The sequence below is a fragment of the Balaenoptera ricei genome, chromosome X (genome assembly GCF_028023285.1).
Source record: "Balaenoptera ricei isolate mBalRic1 chromosome X, mBalRic1.hap2, whole genome shotgun sequence".
In the NCBI taxonomy this organism is placed as follows: Eukaryota; Metazoa; Chordata; class Mammalia; order Artiodactyla; family Balaenopteridae; genus Balaenoptera; species Balaenoptera ricei.
The window spans coordinates 15,001,819-15,024,893 of NC_082660.1; the positions used below are offsets into that span (position 1 = coordinate 15,001,819).

Genomic DNA, 23,075 nt, shown 5'->3' on the forward strand with positions numbered 1-23,075 from the left:
TTAATTAAATAGTATCACTTGAACATCTTTTCAGGTTAATAAATAAGCTTCTGCACTATTACTTAATACAGTTGCCTAGTATTCCATTGTGTGATGTACTAAAATTAATTTAACCAATCCCCTTTTATGGACATGTTTCTGAAACTGATTATTTCTTGTTTTCCACCATCATAAATAAAACTGTGATGGAAATTCCCTGGTGGTCCAGTGGTTAGGACTCGGCACTTTCACTGCCAAGGGCCCAGGTTCAATCCCTGGTCAGGGAACTAAAATCCTGCAAGGCTCACAGCGCAACAACAACAAAAAAACCCCCAAAACCTGAAGGTCTTTAATTAACTTAATTAACTTCCTTCAATTGTTAAAATATGACTTCACTCATATTTAATAAGTAAATAAAACTGTGATGAATAATCCTGTATGCAAATCTTTGTTTACATTCACATATGTTCCCTTAGAAAAACTTGCTAGGATTGTCACTGATGGGGCAAAGGAAATTTTTAAGGCTTTTGATATGTATTACCAAATTGCCTCCAGAAAGGCATACTGGCCCACTCATTCACCACAAGTGTAAGAGAGTGCCTACTCCCAAACACAGTGGGGTTTGTTTAAACAACATTTTTAAAGCCTGTGATTAACTTCCTTTCTATTGCTTTTCGCCTCATCCCGTGATGTCCTTGGCATCTCTCTGTTCTCTACCCACTGCTCTAGTACTGTCAGAGAGCCAAGAGAGAGGGTAGAACCCTAAGCAGAACCCATTAAAGGAACGGGTTTTGGCAAACTCTCAAGGAATTTCAGTTTCATGCTGGAACAAAACAACACAAAGAGCTACCCATTCATTCTGTGCAGGAGGATATTTACATTACGTTTTATAACAGTCATAAATGAAAATGGCATTAATCTGCCAAGTTGTTGTTTTTAAAAGAGAAAAAGGGAGGAGGTGATTGACCTACCAGAGAAAGCCCTATGTCTGTCAGAGCTTTGCTGTGAGTATGATTTTAAATAGCAGGGCAAAGGTGATGAAACCAGCTCAACATCTCTGTCTCTATGGCAACAGCATCCTTGCTCTGAGGCTCTGACATAGCGGCAGGGACCAAAATACACTCCTCATGCACAATTACACTGCAAGTTAGGAGTTTCTTTTTATTCCTTCTAAATGCACAATTTAAAAATATGAGCAAGGAAAGAGAAAGAGCAAATCATGCACAGCTAGAGGAGAGTCTTTAAAATGACTAAGCGAACAAAATGAACATCCAAAGGGCTTGATAAAGTCTGCAGCCTACACTTAATATGTACCGAGATATTGAAAATCTTTCTCATTGGAGAGTAGAAAAAATATCTATGCATGCATGTAAGTGCGTGCATTAACTTTTTAAAATGTCCTTTCCTTAAATTTTTAATACAGGTCAATGTTGCTTTCAGCATATCCACTTAGCTCAGGTTATGATTTAATCAATTAAAGCAGCCACTGAATTTACATAGCTGGAAGCTCCTCATATGCTAAACCCAACAAAACTTCAAAGAAACTGCACTAGCCCTGATTTGTGGAGGGGAAAAGTGGCCCCCTTTAAGGTCAGTAAAAACCTACTGGTCACTAATACATCTTTGAATCCTGCCAAAGTCTACCTTTCTACTTATTTTTAAATAAACTTGAAACTAAAAAAAGTGCAGAATGGTGATTATAAACTATTGGGTACTTTCTGAGCTGGCATCTCTGCTGGCAAGTGAGTAATGTTCAAGAGACCTGGAGTGATGATATAACTACTAAAGCTACTTAACATTTAGTTCTCAGAGAATGTACCTCAATAAATGTTGGGCAAATAAATGAATCAACAAGAATTACCAAGGGAATATGAAATAGACATGTGATAGGTTCCCTATATATGTACTTCCACTGAACATGTCAAGACCATCTAGTTCAGTGGATCTCAACCAGGGACAATTGTGCCTCCCAGGTGACATCTGGCAGTGTCTGGAGACATTTTTGTCACAACTGGGGAAGGGGTCCTACTGGCATCTAGTGGGTGGAGGCCAGGAACGCTGCTTAACATCCTAGAGTATACAGGATAGCCCTCTACAACAAAGAATGATCCAGCACAAAATGTCAGTAATGCTGACGTGGAGAAAACTCTAATCTAGTCTGACTGTCCATGTGGCTACTTTTGGTTCAGAGGGTTCTATGGGTAGATTAAATGGTTTTAAATTCTGTATTCTGTATAAAGGCAAAATTCTTCTTGAACTGGGTATTAGTATTTTCCTCATTGTTTTTATTATCGTATCATTTCACCCTTGCTTTAAACACAATATGTTCTATTTTGTTTTAGGTAAACACTCCTGAAAGTAAAATAAATAAATAAAAATAAAAGCACAGAATTCATTCTTTCGATAAAAACATCTGCAAAGTGGCTGGCACGGAGGAATGCTGAATAAACATTAGCTGCGGTTATTTTCCCATACATTTTTAGCTTGAAAAAACCATATACACAAAATAACGTATTGTGGGTTCACTGCTGAGATAACAAATAAAGAAAACCACTTAGGTACACACTGCCCAACACCTTTGAAACTCCTGTGTGTCTCCTCCCTGATACTATTCTATCCCTCACCTCAGAAAACCATTATTCTACTCTTGTTAATCATGTCCTTGATAGAGATATAGATATATAAATTATTTGGCTTTTCTTGTCCTTGAACTTTATATAAACGGAATCATACTGTGTTTTTGTGCATTGCTCATTTCACTCAATGTTATGTTTTTTTAAAGTTTCTTCATGTTCATGTGTATAGGTATTGTTTATCCATTTTCACTGCTGTATATTATTCTACTGTATGGTTATATCACAATTTATTTATTCATTTTACCACTGTTGGACATTGCTTTTTCAGTTTTTGCCTATCATAAATAAGGCTGCTATGTACATTGTTATACATCTCCCCTGGGGCACATGCACAAGGGTTTCTTTAGAGTAAAATTAGCAGGCTGAAGGTTTCTGAATGTGAACTTTACAAGGTAATGCCAAATTCTTTTCCAAAATTTTGCTGTACCAATTTGCACACTTACCAACAGTGTATAAGGAATAGTATTGCTCCAAGATACAGAAAAAATCAACAATTGTTATGGTCACTTCTCAATTTTGCATTTTGGTAGGCATGAAATGGTATCTCATTGTGGTATTAATAATTAATTGATTAATTATTAATGAAATAAACAGTTTTTCAATTGTGTATGGGTCATTTGTGTTTCTCTTGCTATAAAATATTTGTTAAAGCCTTTTGCATAATTTTCTATTGGGTTAATATGTATTGTAATAGGCAGACTTCTAAGATGACCTCCAATGATCCCCACTTCCTGATACTTATGCTTTTGTGTAACCCCTCCGCTTGAGTGTGGACTGGACCTAGTGATGTGCTTCCAACAAATGGAATATGTCAAAAGTGATAAGGTGTCCCTTCCAAGATTAGGTTACAAAACATTGTGATTGTGTCTTGCTAGCATGCTCTCTCTTGCTGGCACCCTCTCCTGCCCTCTGGCTTGCTCCCCCGATGAGACCAACTGCCATGTGTGAGAGGCTCTATGGATTGGCCCACGTGTCAAGGAACTGAGGGAGGCCTCCTGCCAACAGCTCATGAGGAACTGAGGCCCTAGTCCAACAACTCGCGAGGAACTGAATCCTGCCAACAACCACATGAGTGTGAGCTTGGAAGTGGATCCTGCCCAGTCAGTCTTTGAGATGACTGCCACCTGCGAGAGGGCCTGAAGCAGAGGATGCTACTAAACCTTGTCCAGATTCCTGACCTACAGAAACCGTGAGATCATAAAGCTGTGTTGCTTTAAACTTCTAAGTGTTGGGGTTATTTGTTACACAGCAATAGAAAACACACACACACATACACACACACACACATACACAAAGATGTGTGTGTTTGTATAAAAAATGGATAACATATACATACAATACATTCTGGATAAGAATTATTTGTTCTAGGACATGGAAGCAACCTAAGTGTCCATCAACAGATGAATGGATAAACAAGATGTGGCACATATATACAATGGAATATTACTCAGCCATAAAAAGAAACAAAATTGAGTTATTTGTAGTGAGGTGGATGGACCTAGAGTCTGTCATACAGAGTGAAGTAAGTCAGAAGGAGAAAAACAAATACCATGTGCTAACACATATATATGGAATCTAAAAAACAAAAAATGGTTCTGATGAACCTAGGGGCAGGAAACGAATAAAGATGCAGACGTAGAGAATGGACTTGAGGATACGGGGAGGGGTAAGGGTAAGCTGGGATGAAGTGAGAGAGTGGCATGGACATATATACACTACCAAATGTAAAATAGATAGCTAGTGGGAAGCAACCGCATAGCACAGGGAGATCAGCTCGGTGCTTTGTGACCACCTAGAGGGGTGGGATAGGGAGGGTGGGAGGGAGGGAGATGCAAGAGGGAAGAGATATGGGGATATATGTATATGTATAGCTGATTCACTTTGTTATACAGCAGAAACTAACACACCATTGTAAAGCAATTATACTCCAATAAAGATGTTTAAAAAAAAAAGAATTATTTGTTAGTTTTCTAACAAAAAAACTGTTAGAAACAGCATGCCAAATATCTTCATTCAAATTGTGGCTATTTTTTCACTCTATTAATGGTGATTTTTTTATATAAAGAAGTCCTGAAGTTTAATGTAACCAAATGCATCAATCTTTTTCTTTAAAGTTTAAACTTTTTGTGTCTTATTTAAGAAATCATTCCCTACACCCAGGGTGGTCATATCAATATTTTCTTGTTTTCTTCTAAAAGTTTTTAAGGTTTGCCTTTCACATTTAAGTTCTTAATCCATCTGGAATGAATGTTTGTGTATAATAAGGTAAAGGTTCATTTCATATGGTGTATGGTGAGGTAGGTATTCATTTCCATTCCTTCCCCTTAGGAATAGCAGATTTTCCCACAACCATGTATTGAATAGTTCATTTTTGTCTTCCCAATTTTCAATTATAACTGTCATATCAGGTTTTCATATATGTATGAGTCTGTGTCTGGGGTTTCTTTTCTGTTCCATTGTCTAGCCCTTGTCAAGAGTACACTGTCTTTACTATAGTTACATAACAAGTCATGATATTTGGGGAGTCAAATTTCTCCACCTGCTTTCTCTTCTTTAGGAGCATCTGGGCTATCCTTGGGCATTACTATTCATGTATGTTTTAGAAACAGCATGCCAAGATCAAGCTTGTTGGAATTCCATTGAATTTGTAGATCAATTTGGGGAGAGTAGAATCCTCCTATCTATGAACACAGTATGTTCATAAATGACTTATTTAGGTCTTTAACACCTTTCAATAAAGTTTTATAATTTATTCCATAGAATTCTTATATATTTTTGTTAGATTTATTCTTAGATACCTTATATACTTCTGTTATCATTATAATTGGTATTTTTAAAAAATTCTTTTCCTGATGTGTAAAACTGCTGATGTATAAAAATCAAGTTGACTTTTGTATATTGATGGAAGCTCCAAAATCATAATTATATTCAAGAAAAAAATTGATAGATTTTCCCCTAACTTTCCAGGAAAGCACTTGAGGCATTAAATGAAATAAAACTGTAATTAAATTATAATCACCTTCTAATAATAATTTATATATTTCTACCCCAGAGTGAATTTAGACATTTTTCATTCATTGATACGAAAAAAATTAAACTGTATAATTAAAACTAGATATTCTTTTCTTTATTTCTTCACATTTGACTAATGTTTGAACTTTCTGGTTGTTGGGTTTCCAGCCCCGACTGCTCATCAGCACTGTTTGCTCCTTAGTCTGATGGGCTGGGGTGCTGTGGATTCTTTCTCCTGTCCATTTATGATTTCCTTAGATCTATTCCCTACCTCCTCTTGAGGAATTTCCTACTCCCCATAATAGTTAAGGGAAGCTAAGGTACTATAACAAAGAGAACCCAAGCAGCTCTGCCTTCTAGAGTCATTCAGTGACCCAGGTTCCTTCCACTTTGTAGCTTGCCAAACCCCTAGGGGTAAGGGTTCTTAACCTGGGAGGCCCATGGATAGAATTCTGGAGGTTCATGAACTTGGATGGGGGAAAATTACCATTATTTTAACTAACCTTATATGAGTTTCCTACTGCTGCTGTAACAAATTACTACAAACTTAGTGACTTTAAACAACACGAATTTGTTCTCTTACAGTTCTGGAGGTCAGGAGGACACTTGTGATTATGCTTAGGGCTCACCTGAATAATCCAGGATGATCTTCCATCTCAGTATCCTAATCTAATCACATTTGCTGTAAAGTCTCTTTTACCACGTAAGGTAAAAGTCACAGGTTCTGAGGATTAGGACATGGATACCTTTGGGGACCATTATTCAGCCTACCACAAATCCCTAATTGAAACTCAGCATTTCCTTACATTATGAATGTAGACAACAACTCATAATAGTATTAGCAGTACCTGGGACTTTGTCACCAACAGAAATCACAGATACTCTCCATATCATATTACAATTGTTGCAGATATGTTGGATTTAGGGAAGTCATTAGACCCACTACCAGACCTTGTTAGTTGATGCATTACTAAAAATGTACATGTAGTACAATTTCAGACTTGATAAATACAAATTTTTTTTAATCCTATGTTTTTCACCCTATGCATTTAAACTTAAGTCTGAAAGATTCTTCAGCTTCATCAAACTGGCGTAAAACTTAGCATAAAACCTTCCCTAAAGCATTGTCACTACCTGCATGGTTAAAGCTTGTCTGGTTCTAGCCTGAAAGTAGCAAGAAAGCATGGAAGAGCATGGAAAGCATGGTCTAAGCAATGCCTTTAGACCTAGGCACTGAAGGGACACACATTATTTCTACTCACATTCTGTTTTCGAGAACATTAGCCTGCATCAGAATCCCCCGGAGGGCTTGTTAAAATACAGACTGTGGGCCCCAACCCCAGAGTTTCTTGGGTGGGGCCCAAGAACTTGCATTTCTAACCAACTCTCAGATGATGATGATGCTTTGAGAACCACTGGTCTAGAGCATAGTCAGATGGCCACAAATAACTGCAAGGAATGCTAGGAAATGTGTAGCTAGGCAGTTACATTTAAACATACTGTTAGCTGTACAGAGGGGCTCAAATGCAAGAACACGGGAGAGGTATTCAACGTGTCTGGCAACAACTCTATTACTATGGAAGATGGGGAGGATGGATTTTAGTGACCAGATATTAGCCTTCACCACAGTCCCCTACTAGAGTCTATCTACTGCCCTGACCTGACTCTCCCATGAGGTATGTAGAAATCCGGGGGGTCCTCCCCAGACACAGATGCCCAGGGTGGGTTTGTATAAGTAATGGGGAGGTGTCCTTGTCCCATTCTGCTAACCTTGTATGGTTTGCAGTATCCAGAAACAGCTACGATGAGACCTACTGGAGTGCATATTTATTCTCTGTGCTGTGGTTCCAGGAATAGTGTAGAAACACAGCTTTTGACTCATGACTCAATACTAATGGGTACCATGCTTGCATAGCTCAAGAGGGAAATCAGAATCCCACATTGCTGTCATGAAGATAGGAAACCCCAGTAATGAGCTACTGCAACAAAATAGTAAAGATGAATGGTTGCAGGCCACCAATGAGACAGTATAACATAACCAACTTGGTAGATGTCATAGTGGAAGGATTCTACCATCCCCAAGGAAAGCTCTGATCTGAAGCTATTCTTTACACTGAGTACAGTCGACACTTGGTATTTTGATCTGCGGTTGGCTGAATCTGCGGATGTGAAACCTGTGCATATGGAGGACCGAGTGTACTAAGCCATTTTATATACAGGATTTGAGCATCCACAGATTTTGGCATTCGTGGGAGTCCTGGAACCAACCCCCTACGGACACCGAGGGAAGACTGTATAAGATAACTTTTTTTTTTTTTTGGCTGCGTTGGGTCTTCGCTGCTACGCACGGGCCTTCTCTAGCTGCGGCAAGTGGGGGCTAGTCTTCATTGCAGTGCGCGGGCTTCTCATCGCGGTGGCTTCTCTTGTTGCGGAGCACGGGCTCTAGGCACGCGGGCTTCAGTAGTTGTGGCATGCGGGTTCAGCAGTTGTGGCCCACGGGCTCTAGAGTGCAGGCTCAGTAGTTGTGGCGCATGGGCTTAGTTGCTCCATGGCATGTGGGATCTTCCTGGACCAGGGGTCAAACCCGTGTCCCCGGCATTGGAAGGCAGATTCTTAACTACTGCACCACCAGGGAAGTCCCTGTATAAGAAGACTTTTGATAGGTTCCATAATCAAGTTGGAGCTTCTCTTAAATAGTCTATACACTGCTCCGGCAACACTTTGATTCAGCCAGATTATCTGTCTTGAGTTCCTGTACTGAATGGCTTGGTACAGTAAACAGATTTCCAGAAACATCAACCTGGCAAGGATTACTGTGAGAGTTTGGGAAAGTTAAAAACCTTCTTAGCCTTAAATATTGCCATCTGCTAAATGGAGACTATATCATCTGTCCTCAACAAGAGGCAGTTTGGCATATCAGAAAGCATGGGCTCTGAGGTCAGACTATCTGGGTTCAAATTGTAGAAACTTGGGAGAATGGCTGAATCTCCTTGCAAAGGGAGCCTCAGTTCCTCCATCTCTAAGGTGGGGCCCATTATACTATCCTTACAGCATATGGATGGAGGCTTCCACCAGGCCACTAGATGTTTCCACCAGTCTCACACTAGCCCAGTGCCTGATTCATCGTAGACACCCACCTAATCATTGGTGCCTTGCCTCTTGCTCCTGTGCATGTCTTGCTTGGGGAGCGTTTGGGTATACCACTGCTGTAACTGAAAGAGTAGTAAGAATTTATTGAAATCTGCAGCATTATAAAAGTTGTATTTAGAGCAGCAAGGGATTAGCTATGACAATAATAGCCTGCATATGGGAATTAAGCCCCAGATCATGGGGAAAAAGAGAGAGCTTGGGCTAAGTTTTAAAAAGACGTGCTTACTAAGGAAGAAAGATACATTTTTTCCACCCCCCAGTGCAAGTTATTTTCCTTAGGACTTAGACAAGGAGGGTAAAGCTGAGGTTCTTTGAAATAGAGGCTGAGCACTCCCTGCTCCTTTTCTTAAACCGAATCTAATAGCTGGGCTTTGTCTGAGAAACTTCATGAACTGTAATTGTAATTTCAAGAATCGCTATACCAAGAGCCCTTGAAACCACTAATGGAGAGAAATTTGAGTCTTTTCGTACATCCTGCTATTTCCTTTCAGATCATCAAAGTTCCTTATAGGAATAACAAACAGTTGTTTGGATTCTGGTTGCAATGGCCCGGACCAAAGGCTAGAAAGTACTCCTCTGCATGCAGCCTGGCTAGAAATAGTCATATAAGAAAGGAATTTTTCCCCAAGAAGCTCTTTAAGCCGCCCATGCTGGACCTGATTAATTCAGGAGAGCAGTGTCCAGGAAAATGCTTTTCATTCCAGTTAAGCTCTTTCTGGCTCTGTCTCTTTTCCTTCCTCAATTCAAGGAGTCTGAAGATGCACTTTCTAAAGCATCCTAGTCTCTCTCATACAGAAGGGGAATGTTCAGTCCCACAAAAGGAATACAGAAATGATTCCTTCTAGATGGCTTTCGACTCAAGGGATTTCTGTCTTTCAGTGTCTTCAGAAGGTGAAGACATTTCTGATTTCTGTGGCATTGGAAAAATTGGGGCAGACAGCCATTAGTGGTGGAAAACTGGAATAATGACTATGAGGACAACAATCACCACCAAACATGTCTGGGGCAACATCACTTTCAGTCTGTGTATTTCTTCTAGACTAATCCCCCCCCCCACCCCTTAGTCACCCAGTTTGAGTAATGACATGTCCTTGGTGCTGAGCAAAGCAGGTTGATTTCATCTATTGTGCTCTCTGTGTTCCTCTTGTGGGAGGGCAAGACTGTAAAATGATGGTGGGGATAGTAAATTTTTGTTATTTATTGGCAGGACTTTCTATGCCCTTTGCTAAAAGCTCTCACTGGGAGAAGCCAGCAGCAAGGAGGAAAGTATTTCTTTAGCATAGTTGTCATTTTTCAGTGAATGGAATGTAGTTAAAAAGGTCATAAATGCTGCCTCTATCTACTCACAGAGTAGTAACATCACAAGTGCCAATATTTCATATTGAAGTTAAAATCAATTAATTCTTTAAAATTTCCTGTTTTTGAGTAAGTGGCTAAAATGGGGCTACCTTTCAGCGTTATATTAACTGTAGTCTCTGCAACCTTTAGGGACTCATTTAAACATTAGCGCCCTAAGGAACACAAGTGGCAGCATGTGCTTCCCAAATTACTGAAAGCTGGTTTCATATCTGGTTGAAAAAATACAAATCGGCCTCTCTTACTCTGTGTCGGCTCAGACAGCAGCTGCTTATGATATAAAAAATATGATGGCTGGCTGGTTTACGGCATCCACTATAAATACAAGGATATTTTATTCATCTGAAGAAAACCATGAATTGGATCAAGACAAGTTAGAAGAAAAAGCAGGAGTTTAGATTTTAGTGAGTGTCACAAAACACACCCCAGGTGGAGGATTTGAGCCCTGGGCTGCTTTTCTGGCAGAAGCCCCTCTCCCTCTCCAAAACTGCCCCCACCCCGACATGTGGGATTCCCCAGAGCCCACCATCTTCCCTAAAGAATTCATCTTCTCCAAAAGATACTGGGGCTAGTAGGGAAAGGAGGAGCCATTGTTGTCTGCAGAAGAATTGAAATCATGGACATTTCTATACAATCCGATTATTGAAAGGCACCTGCGGTATTATCTAGTACGAATGCCCTTCATGTCGGGAAGCACTATGTCAAAATTTCCCAAAGGTGAACTGCCAATATCAGTGTCCAGAACGTCACTATATTATAAGGTGAGGCATTTCTTTTCAGGACATTAGACTATTTGTACATGAGGCTAAAGTGTGATTCCCTATAACTTTACTGCATTGGCTTTAGTTCTGATTTTTCCAGCTCCACATATTTAATGAGTTATTTATATACTGCCTCATTCCATAGAGGATTTGAGGCAGCTTACAACTAATAATATGCACAGGGTATCCAAAGAGAAAAATGAAAAGTTGAGAGAATCCAGTAAAGAGAAAATGAGGGTTAGAAATTCACACACCCAGGAGCCAGATTCAAACCAGAAATGTCTTTTTACCAGGTCTTTTAGGGTTGTTGGAGGCGACCTCCAATGTGGTTCTGTATTTCCTAACAGTCAGATACTTCCTAACAATGGGAGGGAAGAGAAACTGCAAAAAGGCTCCATGAGAACAGGAATATGTGTCCATTTTTTTCTCTGCTGTGTCCCCATGCAGGTGCTCAATCAGTATATGTTGAATGAATGTTGAGTCAAAGAGGAAAATGCATTCAATTACGAGATTCAGGGTATTGGTAAGATCAAAAAGAATAAATTGTTCAGAAGAAGCAATTGCTAGAAATAAAACTGAAGTTCCTTTGAGTCCTCAAACAGAGAACAGAATGTAACAAAGTGGATGACGCCCTTGACAATTTTCCTACAATGGGTCAAAGAATGAATTTCCTCCACTGTTTCTCATAATGATAGTATGGACAGAAAGTACAAAGGCTGAAGTGCTGTTCAATAAAAAGGAATTCTACAAGAGGACAAATAATGAAATACAAGTAAGTCTAAAAAGTTTTAACTCTGAGTTTTTCAGAGGCACATGTGTATACCCCCAGAAGCTTGTGTCTCTATCGGAGACAGACATTAAATACAGATTAAACACCCTGGGTGCTGAATTTACTGGAAGATGGAGTTGGGGGAAAAGAAGGCAAGAAAAGAGACTAGTCCATAATTTAAACCCTTGCTACTCAGAGTATGCACAGACCAGCAGATCTGGCACCACCTGGGGGCTTATTAGAAATTGAGAATCTCAGTCTTTCCTCCAGACCTACTCAATTGGAACCTACATGTTAACAAGATCCCCAGGTGATTCATACACAGAAAAGTTTGAGAACTGCCTCTTCAATCCATTATTTTTATATTCAGAGAGATATGGATCATTTATGGAGCAAACTGTAAGATTTGCATAACTTTTAAAGATAATATGAGAAACTCACTAGTGACTGGCAGTTTGGGGCCACACCTCTGGATGGATGGGGAGGTTGTAGGAGCTCAGGCTGCTCTGTCCTTAAAGATGGGAGTGTTGGAGAAGATTGCTCTGATTTGCTGAGAAAGAATATCTAAACTTTTTAAGTTTTTTTTTAAACATCTTTATTGGAGTATAATTGCTTTACAATGGTGTGTTAGTTTCTGCTTTACAACAAAGTGAATCAGCCATACATATACATATATCTCCATATCTCCTCCCTCTTGCATCTCCCTCCCACCCTCCCTATCCCACCCCTCTCGGTAGTCACAAAGCACCAAGCTGATCTCCCTGTGCTATGCGGCTGCTCCCCACTAGCTATCTATTTGACATTTGGTAGTGTATATAAGTTCATGCCACTCTCTCACTTCGTCCCAGCTTACCCTTCCCCCTCCACGTGTCCTCAAGTCTATTCTCTACGTCTGTGTCTTTATTCCCGTCCTGCTCCTAGGTTCTTCAGAACCTTTTTTTTTTTTAGATTCCATATATATGTGTAAGCATACGGTATTTGTTTTTCTCTTTCTGACTTACTTCACTCTGTATGACAGACTCTAGGTCCATCCACCTCACTACAAATAACTCAATTTTGTTTCTTTTTATGGCTGAGTAATATTCCGTTGTATATATGTGCCACATCTTCTTTATCCATTCATCTGTCAATGGACACTTAGGTTGCTTCCATGTCCTGGCTACTGTAAATAGAGCTGCAATGAACATTGTGGTACATGACTCTTTTTGAATTATGGTTTTCTCAGGGTATATGCCCAGTAGTGGGATTGCTGGGTTGTATGGTAGTTCTATTTCTACTTTTTAAAGGAACCTCCATACTGTTCTCCATAGTGGCTGTATCAATTTACATTCCCACCAACAGTGCAAGAGGGTTCCCCTTTCTCCATACCTTTTCCAGCATTCATTGTTTGTAGATTTTTTGATGATGGCCATTCTGACTAGTGTGAGGTGATACCTCATTGTAGTTTTGATTTGCATTTCTCTAATGATTAGTGAGGTTGAGCATCCTTTCATGTGTTTGTTGGCAATCTGTATATCTTCTGGGGAGAAATGTCTATTTAGGTCTTCTGCCCATTTTTGGATTGGGTTGTTTGTTTTTTTGATATTGAGCTGCATGAGAGGTTATAAATTTTGGAGATTAATCCTTTGTCAGTTGCTTCATTTGCAAATATTTTCTCCCATTCTGAGGGTTGTCTTTTCATCTTGTTTATGGTTTCCTTTGCTGTGTAAAAGCTTTTAAGTTTCATTAGGTCCCATTTGTTTATTTTTGTTTTTATTTCCATTTCTCTAGGAGGTGTGTCAAAAAGGATCTTGCTGTGATTTATGTCATAGAGTGTTCTGCCTATGTTTTCCTCTGAGAGTTTTAGAGTGTCTGGCCTTACATTTAGGTCTTTAATCCATTTTGAATTTATTTTTGTGGATGGTGTTAAGGAGTGTTCTAATTTCATTCTTTTACATGTAGCTATCCAGTTTTCCCAGCATCACTTATTGAAGAGGCTGTCTTTTCTCCATTGTATATCCTTCCCTCCTTTGTCATAGATTAGTTGACCATAGGTGCGTGGGTTTATCTCTGGGCTTTCTATCCTGTTCCATTGATCTATATTTCTGTTTTGGTGCCAGTACCATACTGTCTTGATTACTGTAGCTTTGTAGTATAGTCTTAAGTCAGGGAGCCTGATTCCTCCAGCTCTGTTTTTCTTTCTCAAGATTGTTTGGCTATTTGGGGTCTTTTGTGTTTCTGTACAAATTGTGAAATTTTTTGTTCTAGTTCTGTGAAAAATGCCATTGGTAGTTTGATAGGGATTGTATTGAATCTGTAGATTGCTTGGGTAGTATAGTCATTTTCACAACATTGATTCTCCCAATCCAAGGACATGGTATATCCCTCCATCTGTTTGTATCATCTTTAATTTCTTTCATCAGTGTCTTATAGTTTTCTGCATACAGGTCTTTTGTCTCCTTAGGTAGGTTTATTCCTAGGTATTTTATTCTTTTTGTTGCAATGGTAAATGGGAGTTAAACTCTTTAAGTATTTAAAGACTGCTCTGAAATCCTCACCCTCTCCCCACTACAGTTTTTCTTTCTTTCTTTTTTTTTTTTTTTTTTGATTGAATGTAAGACTCTGTCTGTCTTTAATCATTCTTCATATCAGGGAATTATTGACAGTCGTACCCTGGCAGACCCACTGTCTGGAAAACAAAGTCTTGATTTACGGCATTTGCTGATTACCATGGTGTAAATACTTTCACCATGGCCCGTTTCAAGCTACTAAGGGTTTAACAACCAGCTCACAAAATTCCTGAATATCTAGCAATTTCCAGCAAGTAAGTACCAGCTGGCTCCAGCATACCATTAGTTCCAGACCCTTTTCCACCCTGGCTGCCTGTACCAGATCCATTGCAGTTTGTCAGCCTGCCATGATCTGAGTACAAAAACCCAGGCAGAGTTTGGCAGGTACCAAGTACAATGGAATTAACCTTCCCATTATACTATAATTAATGTAGTCCAAGATCACATTTGATCCTTGGCAGCCATGCACACTTTGGCTCACAATGAGTTTATAATAAATAAAGATCCTAAGACTCCCCCTTTACCACCACTATACTAATGTTGGTCCATGTCTTTTTCATACTGTTTTTGTATAGTTTAATTTTTAAACAAAAATACATACATTTATATGCATCCTTATTGTATTTAATCTTGTTCATTTTAACTCTTCATTCTACCTTGTGGAGAACCCTCTGACTTCTGAACATGTCACTGGCTATGGAATCTATTCGTCTCTATTCTGCATCTTCTACACATTCACTGAGCTTTCCTCATTAAGTGTTTATTAGAGTGTTTAATAAGAAGTAGAGTAGGACAGGGTTAAGAGGAAGGCTCTTACAACAGTATTGGAATCTAGCTCAAAGTTGACATTCAAGACCAGATGTGAATTCACATATCTATTCTATCATCTGTTTACTTCTCATCCACAAAAATATGATAGCCCTGTTTAATAGCTTGCTGAGATCCAGATACACTATGTCTAAGGCATTCTTCTTACTGGCAACTTTCGGAACACTATCCAGATGAGGGGAAGAAGAATTGAGTTCGGTTTTAGAAGGATTTCTTAACAATAATCACTTTCCATTTTAAGTGCTTCTAAATCAACTATTTAATAATACACTTATAATTTTTCCAAGGACCAATGCCCAGCTCAATGACTTGATACTATGGTGTTTCACTCATAACTGGAAGGATTCACCTGTACAGAAAACCAAGCAAACTGGGAGAGGCTGATTCTTCTTTTTTTTTTTTTAAAGAAAACAGTTATTTGTTTTTTAATAAATTTATTTATTTATTTGTTTTATTTTTGGCTGTGTTGGGTCTTCGTTGCGGTGCGCGGGCTTCTCATTGTGGTGGCTTCTCCTGTTGCGGAGCACGGGCTCTAGGCGTGCGGGCTTCAGTAGTTGTGGTTCGTGGGCTCTAGACTGCAGGCTCAGTAGTTGTAGCACACGGGCTTAGTTGCTCCGTGGCATGTGGGATCTTCCCGGGCCAGGGATCAAACCCGTGTCCCCTGCATTGGCAGGTGGATTCTTAACCACTGCACCACCAGGGAAGCCTGAGAGGCTGATTCTTAAAGTTAGACTCAGTCGCTGGAATGGATGGGGAGTTGGAAATGATTTGAGTGATAGGAGGAAGTTCTGACCCATAGGTGGAACATGGTGGGTGAAGAGTATAATTTCACACAAGGCTTTGGCAAAAGCAATTGTTGTCACGGAGGTCTCTCAAGAGGTAACAGGGAATAGGGACTTCCCTGGTAGCACAGTAGATAAGACTCCGCGCTCCCAATGCAGGGGGCCAGGGTTCAATCCCTGGTCAGGGAACTAGATCCCACATGCATGCCCTTACTAAGAGTTCGCATGCCACAACTAAGGAGACAGTGAGCCACAACTAAGACCCAGTGCAACCAAATCAATCAATAAGTATTTTTTAAAAAAAGAGGTAACAGGGAATAGAAATGGCAGGCAAGTAGAGGCAAGGAAAGGTTCTGTACAGTGACCTGAGGAGACTGGGATATCAGAGTCTTCTGTCCACAAGTTGCAAGCTAGGGTCCAAGAACAGACTCCAATACTTAAATTAGGGATACATAATGCAAGGAAGGACCCAGGGCCCCAAACTGAGGCATAAGGTCAGGGTGGGAATGGTAGCCAATAGCATATGATGATGGACTTCCAAAGCATTAAACTAGGACTTCTCTTACTGAAGTCACCTCTTGCCCCAGAACCTGGCTTGGGCTGAACTTTTAAGAGGATATCAGATGATTCCCAGCCAGGGAGAAAGGGAGAATAAGAGGGCAGGGAACTAGACAGATACTGAAATCTTAAATCTGTGAGCAGCATGGTGCAATGCCAGTCCAAAGAATTAGACTCCAGAGTCAAATCCTGGCTCTGCCATCTACTGGCAATATACGTTAAACAGATTATTTAACCTCTCTGTGGTCTCAGTTTCCTCATCTAAAAAGTGAAGATAGTATGAGTACCTACCTCATAAGATTATTGTGAGGAACTGATGAAGCCACATGTGTAAAGCACTCAGAACCAGCGCCTGGCACCTAGTAAGTACTATGTACATGTTTGCTACTAGTATCATTTGCCTTTTCCAGCTAGAGAAATCTGGATATGCGCTAATTCTCTAGCATTTATTCCCCTGTCCATCATTTTCCTGGTAACCAATAGGAGTTCTGTTATCTCATCTCATTCTTTCAATGATCCCAGATATAATTTGCCTAGGCATCGAGATTTTTAACTCATTTAAAGCAGATAGGAGATTTTAAAATATTACTTAATATCTCTTCACTTCCTTCTTAAGCTTTGTATGAGAATGCTGCTGAAGTCTCACATATGAATCTGTCTGCTCCCCCTGTTCCTATTTTAATATTTTTTTCTTGATGGAAACTGCAGAGGCGAAATAAAATTGAAATTTTGGGGAGGAAGCCCATAAGATTTCAGGCCAAAAAAACCTCCTGAAGTAGTGGAAAGTGGCCTTGATAGGTAATTAGAAGATCTGGTTTTGAGTCTTGCTCTCTGACACAGCAGTTTGCATGTGGCAAGTGGCTTAACCTCTCTGGTTCCTGAGTCCTTATTTGTCAGAGAGGGTTTTGAATGAGATATTATCCATCCCTGCTTGGTCTGCTGTGGTAGTCACTCACCACGTGTGGCTACTGAACCCTTAAAATGTGGCAAGTCCGAACTGAGATATGCTAGAAATGTACAATACCACATTTTGAAGACTGAGTGCCAAAAAGAATATAAAGTATCTCAATATTTTTTATATTAATCACATGTTGAAATGAGAATACCTTGGATATATTGTGTTAATTAAATGTTATTACAATTCGATTCACCTGTTTCTTTTCACTTTTTTTATGTGGCTACTGGAAAATTTAAAATTACAGAAGTGGTTCGCGTTATACTTCCATTGGACAGCGCTGCCTTATAGCTCCTCTTTGCTCCAATCATATATTATTCTACAATATTCTGATTGCTTGTCTTGCATAGGTGGTGTTTTCCAAAGTCTGAGATGACAGTCAATGGGATGAGACACAGCACAATTTCTAGTCGCATTCTTGTCTGATTTCCCTCCCTCTCCCTAGCCTCGGCTGGTAAGAAGGGCCCAGTTCCTGAAGATGAATTACTAAACACAGTGAAGTAAAATAACAATTGCCTTTTCCATTGCACAGAAATGTCAGCTGTTTACTACTGTAACTCACTCCTGTTCCAACTTTCAAAAGAATGTATCAAAGGCATTCACAACTTAAATTCCCAGTGAGGGATTATTCAAATTACTTGAAAAATATCTTACAGTTTATATCCTGACTTTCATTCTGGACTACCTACATGAGGATAAAAAATTTGAACTTTGATTTCAGGAGCTTGAAACTATTACAATGGTTCTAAAAACAGATAGAGACAACTTATTTCTAGTGACACCTGAGGAACACCTTAGGTTCCCCTTCAATATAATCTTACTGGGCCAAGGTCACTTTATAGCCAAGAGGAGTGATTATATTTCTTTGCAAAGAAGTTCCAGCCAAAACCAGTGGGGGAATTAGTGGAGGAGATCAGTAACATCAAACTAACACTGAGAGCGAGAGTGAGGACACGAGCAAGTGAATGACGGAGAGGAAGGGAAAGAGAAAGAAACTATACTTTAAAAAGCACTAAAAATAAAAATTTCAAATTCGACTAAAAAAACTCAAAATAATATAGACTGGCACAAACCTGAATTCTCAGGGGGGCTAATCCAATGTCTGTGATCTATAGTCCCAAAGAAAGAATACCTTAAAATGAGAAATCCCATATTCAACTTACATGCCTGATGTTACAGGACCTGAGACCTTGGGTTTATTACTGACATGACGGATATGAAATCAAGATGCTTTACTTCCTTACTCTTAAGAGAATAAATGCTTTTTCCTTAATTTTCTTTAGCCTATTGCCAAAATTTGTTAGACCCATCCATGATAAATAAAGACTATATTACAAAGAAATAACATTTCCAAGAAATGAACACACACACACTTTGTTTTTAAAAAAAAACCTAGGCATTAAAAATATTCTACTATGAATCTATAAGTTTCTATTAAATCACCATCTTGACAATGAAAATTTATGCATCTAAATGTATAACAGACATTACATACTATTTTGGAATATTTTCGCCCCTGGAGCTATGAATGATGAGTGTATAGGGAGAAATAATGCCTCAGCAGCCAGTAATATATAGGTTTGGGTCATAAAACAAAATATCAAAACAATTTCTTGGTTTCCCCAAATAGAAGGCATTTTGTTTGTGCTTCTGGGTTGGGGGTAAAAGTTAAAATGGAGAAAGGAACAGAAACAGAAAGCAAGGACATATATACAGTACCAAATGTAAAATCAATAGCTAGTGGGAAGCAGCCTCATAGCACAAGGAGATCAGCTCAGTGCTTTGTGACCACCTAGAGGGGTGGGATAGGGAGGGTGGGAGGGAGACGCAAGAGGGAGGCGATATGGGGATATATGTATATGTATACCTGATTCACTTTGCTATAAAGCAGAAACTATTACACCATTGTAGAGCAATTATACGCCAATAAAGATGTTAATAGATAGATAGATAGAAAGAAAGCAAGGGCCCTGAAGACTGACTTTTTCAACTTGAAAATGGTGGCCTTTAACACCTTAAGGTCTTGCACATAAAATAAAATGGTTATAGTCTTTTAATTAACATAGACTTGGCTAAGGTTGTCCTACTTTCTGGGATTCAGATTCAATAAAGCCTTCCTGAGGAGCTGCGATCCTCTGAACATTTGCCACATGAAATGTCAACACGGTGCTCTAACTTGCAGAGTTTTCTGTTTGCTACAGGTCAGAGCAGTGGGTGCCCTGGGTGAAAAGCATCCTGGGTCCTGTTTATCCTCTGAGAACTGTTTGCCTTGAATTATTTGCATGGGTGGCTATCTTTGTCATAAAACCCATTTTGTTTGCTTTTTAGAATCATTTCATCACCAATGACAAATATTACAAAGCATTTTAAGTGGGTAGGATACCGTCCTAGGAACTGGGGTTATGAAGAGAAAGTCTCAGCATTCAAGGAGCTTATATAGTAGTTGGGGAGAGAATCAACTGAGGGCCAAAAAAATATAAATGGTATTATAAGCATAGTGGCAGGCCAGATTTGTGTCTCTGTGGGATTCAGATGTGCATGGGTGTGACCGGCCAGATTGGTTGGGTGGGCTCACTGGAAGCCTATTTGTATGAGTATTGAACAGCTGCTTTTAAAAAATCCCTCCGTAACAGGACAAAAATCACCAGGAATAACATAATTTTACCAGTAACAAAGTATAAGGGAATAGTGTTGCGAGTAAAATTCAAGAGTTATACTGTCTCTAACCCAGCCCTAAGGAAACATTGCTTGGATTCTAGGAAGAAAGAAAGCTGTAAGTAAACATTTACTTTCTCTAAAACTGTAGAATATTAGAGAAAGAACATGCCTTGAGACCCTTCTAGCAGAGTATAACAAATGCAGACTGTGGTAGTCATTACTGCTATTCTCCAAATATTTCCTGCTCTCTATTTTCTGAGCATATGAGTTGGAATACACTTCTTGGCTCCCTTGTGTTTAGGTGAGCCTGGTGACTAATTCTGGCATGTGGACGGACATATGGAAGTAGGTACAAAGTGTGAAGATCCATGATTCTCAGGTTAACACCCAGAAAGCATCGACCATGGAGACAAGGCACTGAACAATCAAGTAAACAAAATGATCCAGCCAACTGATGCCATCCAGCTTTTATCATTGGCCACCACAGAATTGGCACAATGGAAACAACGGGGTAACCATGGTGTCAGAGATGGAGGTCACACAGGGGCCCAACAGGAATCTATTATTCCCACCTCAGTTGCCCAACCTGTTAGCACCATAGACCAATGTTGAGCCTCCAATATGGCACTTCTCCTTAAGGAGACTGATGGGCCACTTGATAGCAATTGACTTCATGTGAGTCCCTTCCATCCTGGAAAATCTAGCTGTTCATTCTCACAGAAATAGATACTTATTCCAGATATGGGTTTGCCTTATCTGCCTGCACAGCCTCAACCAGCTCCACCATTCAGGGGCTTACAAAATGCCTGACAGCATTTAACATAGCATCTGACCAGGATGCTTCATTTCACAGCACAGGAGGTGGGGGAGTGGACTCATAATCATGGGATGCACTGGTTGTATTACACACTGTACCATTCAGAATACAACTGGACATCATAGAGCAATAGGATTGCCTGCTGAAGGTACAGCTGAAATGCCAGCTCAGAGGCAAGACCCGGCAAGGATGGAATGCCATCCTCCAGGATTCAGTATACACACCGAAACAGAGGCGTTGATATGGCACTACATCCCCCACAGGAAAAGCCCATGGATCTGTGAACCAAGACATGGAAGTAGGAGTGATTCCACTTGCCATTATTGCCAGTGACCCACTGGGGGATTTTGTGCTTCCCATCCCTTCAACTTTGGGCTCTTCTCGATTAGTATGTCCCAAAGGGGGCATACTCTCGCCACCAAAGTTCCCCTTTAGAAGACACAGCAAGCTACACCTGTCCCCTTGTGTTCCCTGTGTCCTAGGTCCAGCAAGCAAATAATGAGTCACCATCCTACGGGGGTAACTGACCCTGGTCAGCAGGAGAAGGCTGGGCTACTTTCACACAGCAAGGGCAAGCAACACACGTGGCACCCAGGTGATCTGTGTGCGCACCTTGTGGTACTCCCTCACCCGACTGCGACTGCGAAGAGACACGTGCATCAAGCTCAGTCTGAGAAGGGAATAATTGCCGAGGCTTAGGCTCCTCAGGAGTGAGGCTTTGGATCACGTTACCGGGCAAGCCATTGAGACCAGCAGAGACGGTAGCTGAGAGTGAAGGGAATTTAGAAAGGATGGTGGAACAGGAAGATAGCAAATACCATTTGCAGCTCCAAGTCCAACTGCAGTAATGGAGACTGGAGTTTGTCACATTCATCTCTCTCTTCTAACTTTCCCTTTAGGAAGAAAGACCCAGTCATACCCTGGACTAACTGCTTGCTCCCTAAACCTGTACAGAGAAGTGAATTTGTGTGTCAGCTATGAAGGGAAAATCCTTGACTACCCAGAACCATTTCTGTCATTCCCTCCCAAGTCCCATCAAGTGAGATTACAGAGATTTGATTCTGACCTGAGGTCTCCATGGTCACGCACATCAAGAACCTGTCTTCCATACATCTGCCTCCATAGAAATAAAGTTTTGAGCCCCTAATTTGCTTTGCCTCAGTCTCCTTGATATCACCCTAGGCAGCGTATTGATCTTCTGTCATCTACTTTAGCTCCCTTATCTTTCTTCTCTAATTATTCTCTTCAGCACTGACTCACAATTTGTGCATATTTTATCCTAAATTATTCTGATTGTGGAAAACATATATGGAGGATCTACTTTTACTTCAGTTTATCTTTAGGTTTCAATGTAACAGCCACCCAGACGCATTTGCAATTACCATGTGGCCGCTGCCACGTGTACTTTGTCTTGCGTATGTGGCAGTGATACATGGGCTAGAGCCCAAGTTCCCCAAGCACACCCCCTCCATGGGCATTTGTGACACTCGCCACCTAGCCCCAGACAGAAATTGTGTGTATATGTGGAAGCATGTCTTTATGTGGGAGGTGGATATTTGGATCACTCTCTGTAGAAGCGAAGCAGTTTCTCATGATATTGTTCCATTTCTAGATCTAAGTGCTAAGGTAATTCTCCCTGATGCAGGGTGATTGCCCTGAATGGCTGCTAAGAACTAGAGAAAAGGCACTGGTTGCCCAAATTCCATGCAACTCACCTGAATGTGGGTGAGGAGGCATTCAGTGGCCTTGGTGTTGGAGATGAGGGAGTGCTCAGCAGGGAGTCCCATTGCAGGAGATACTGGAGCCTGAAAAGATAGAACAGTCAAAACTGTAACAAAGTATGGAGAGAGGTTCAAAACAGGGGCAGTCCCCAATAGTAACAGAGCACACATTCTTTTTTGAGTGCACAAGGAACATTTACCAAAATTCGCTATATACTGGGTCATCAAGTCTCAACAAATTTCAAAGGATGGAAATCATTCAGAGTACGTATATTCTCTGATCACAGTGATCTTAAGCTAGAAATCAATAACAAAAAGATTACTGGAAAATTCAAAACTGATTGAAAGTTAAGCGATACACTTCTAAATAATCCATGAGTCAAAGAAGAAATCACAACGGAAATTAGAAACATTTTGGACTGATAAGGAAAGATACTGCATATCAAAAATTATAGGTGTAGATAGAGAAGGGCATAGAGGCAAAACTATAGTTTTAAGAGGATGTATTAGGAAAGATAGGCTGAAAATCAATGATCTATGTTTC

General features: G+C 40.1%; 1 protein-coding gene and 1 non-coding gene across 7 annotated transcripts in view; one reads left to right on the plus strand and one right to left on the minus strand.

Annotated features, from left to right (window-relative positions):
* The window catches only part of RAI2 (retinoic acid induced 2), a 397,723-nt gene that overhangs the window by 190,935 nt on the left and 183,713 nt on the right, over positions 1–23,075 (minus strand). For all 6 annotated transcript variants that reach the window (XM_059911412.1, XM_059911407.1, XM_059911406.1 and 3 more), the window contains one exon: positions 22,526–22,615. The gene's annotated coding sequence lies outside the window, so the exon portion shown is untranslated. The remainder of the gene's footprint in view (positions 1–22,525; positions 22,616–23,075) is intronic.
* On the plus strand, positions 194–266 carry TRNAE-UUC (transfer RNA glutamic acid (anticodon UUC)). Its single transcript has one exon. It is a non-coding gene; the product is annotated as a tRNA-Glu (tRNA).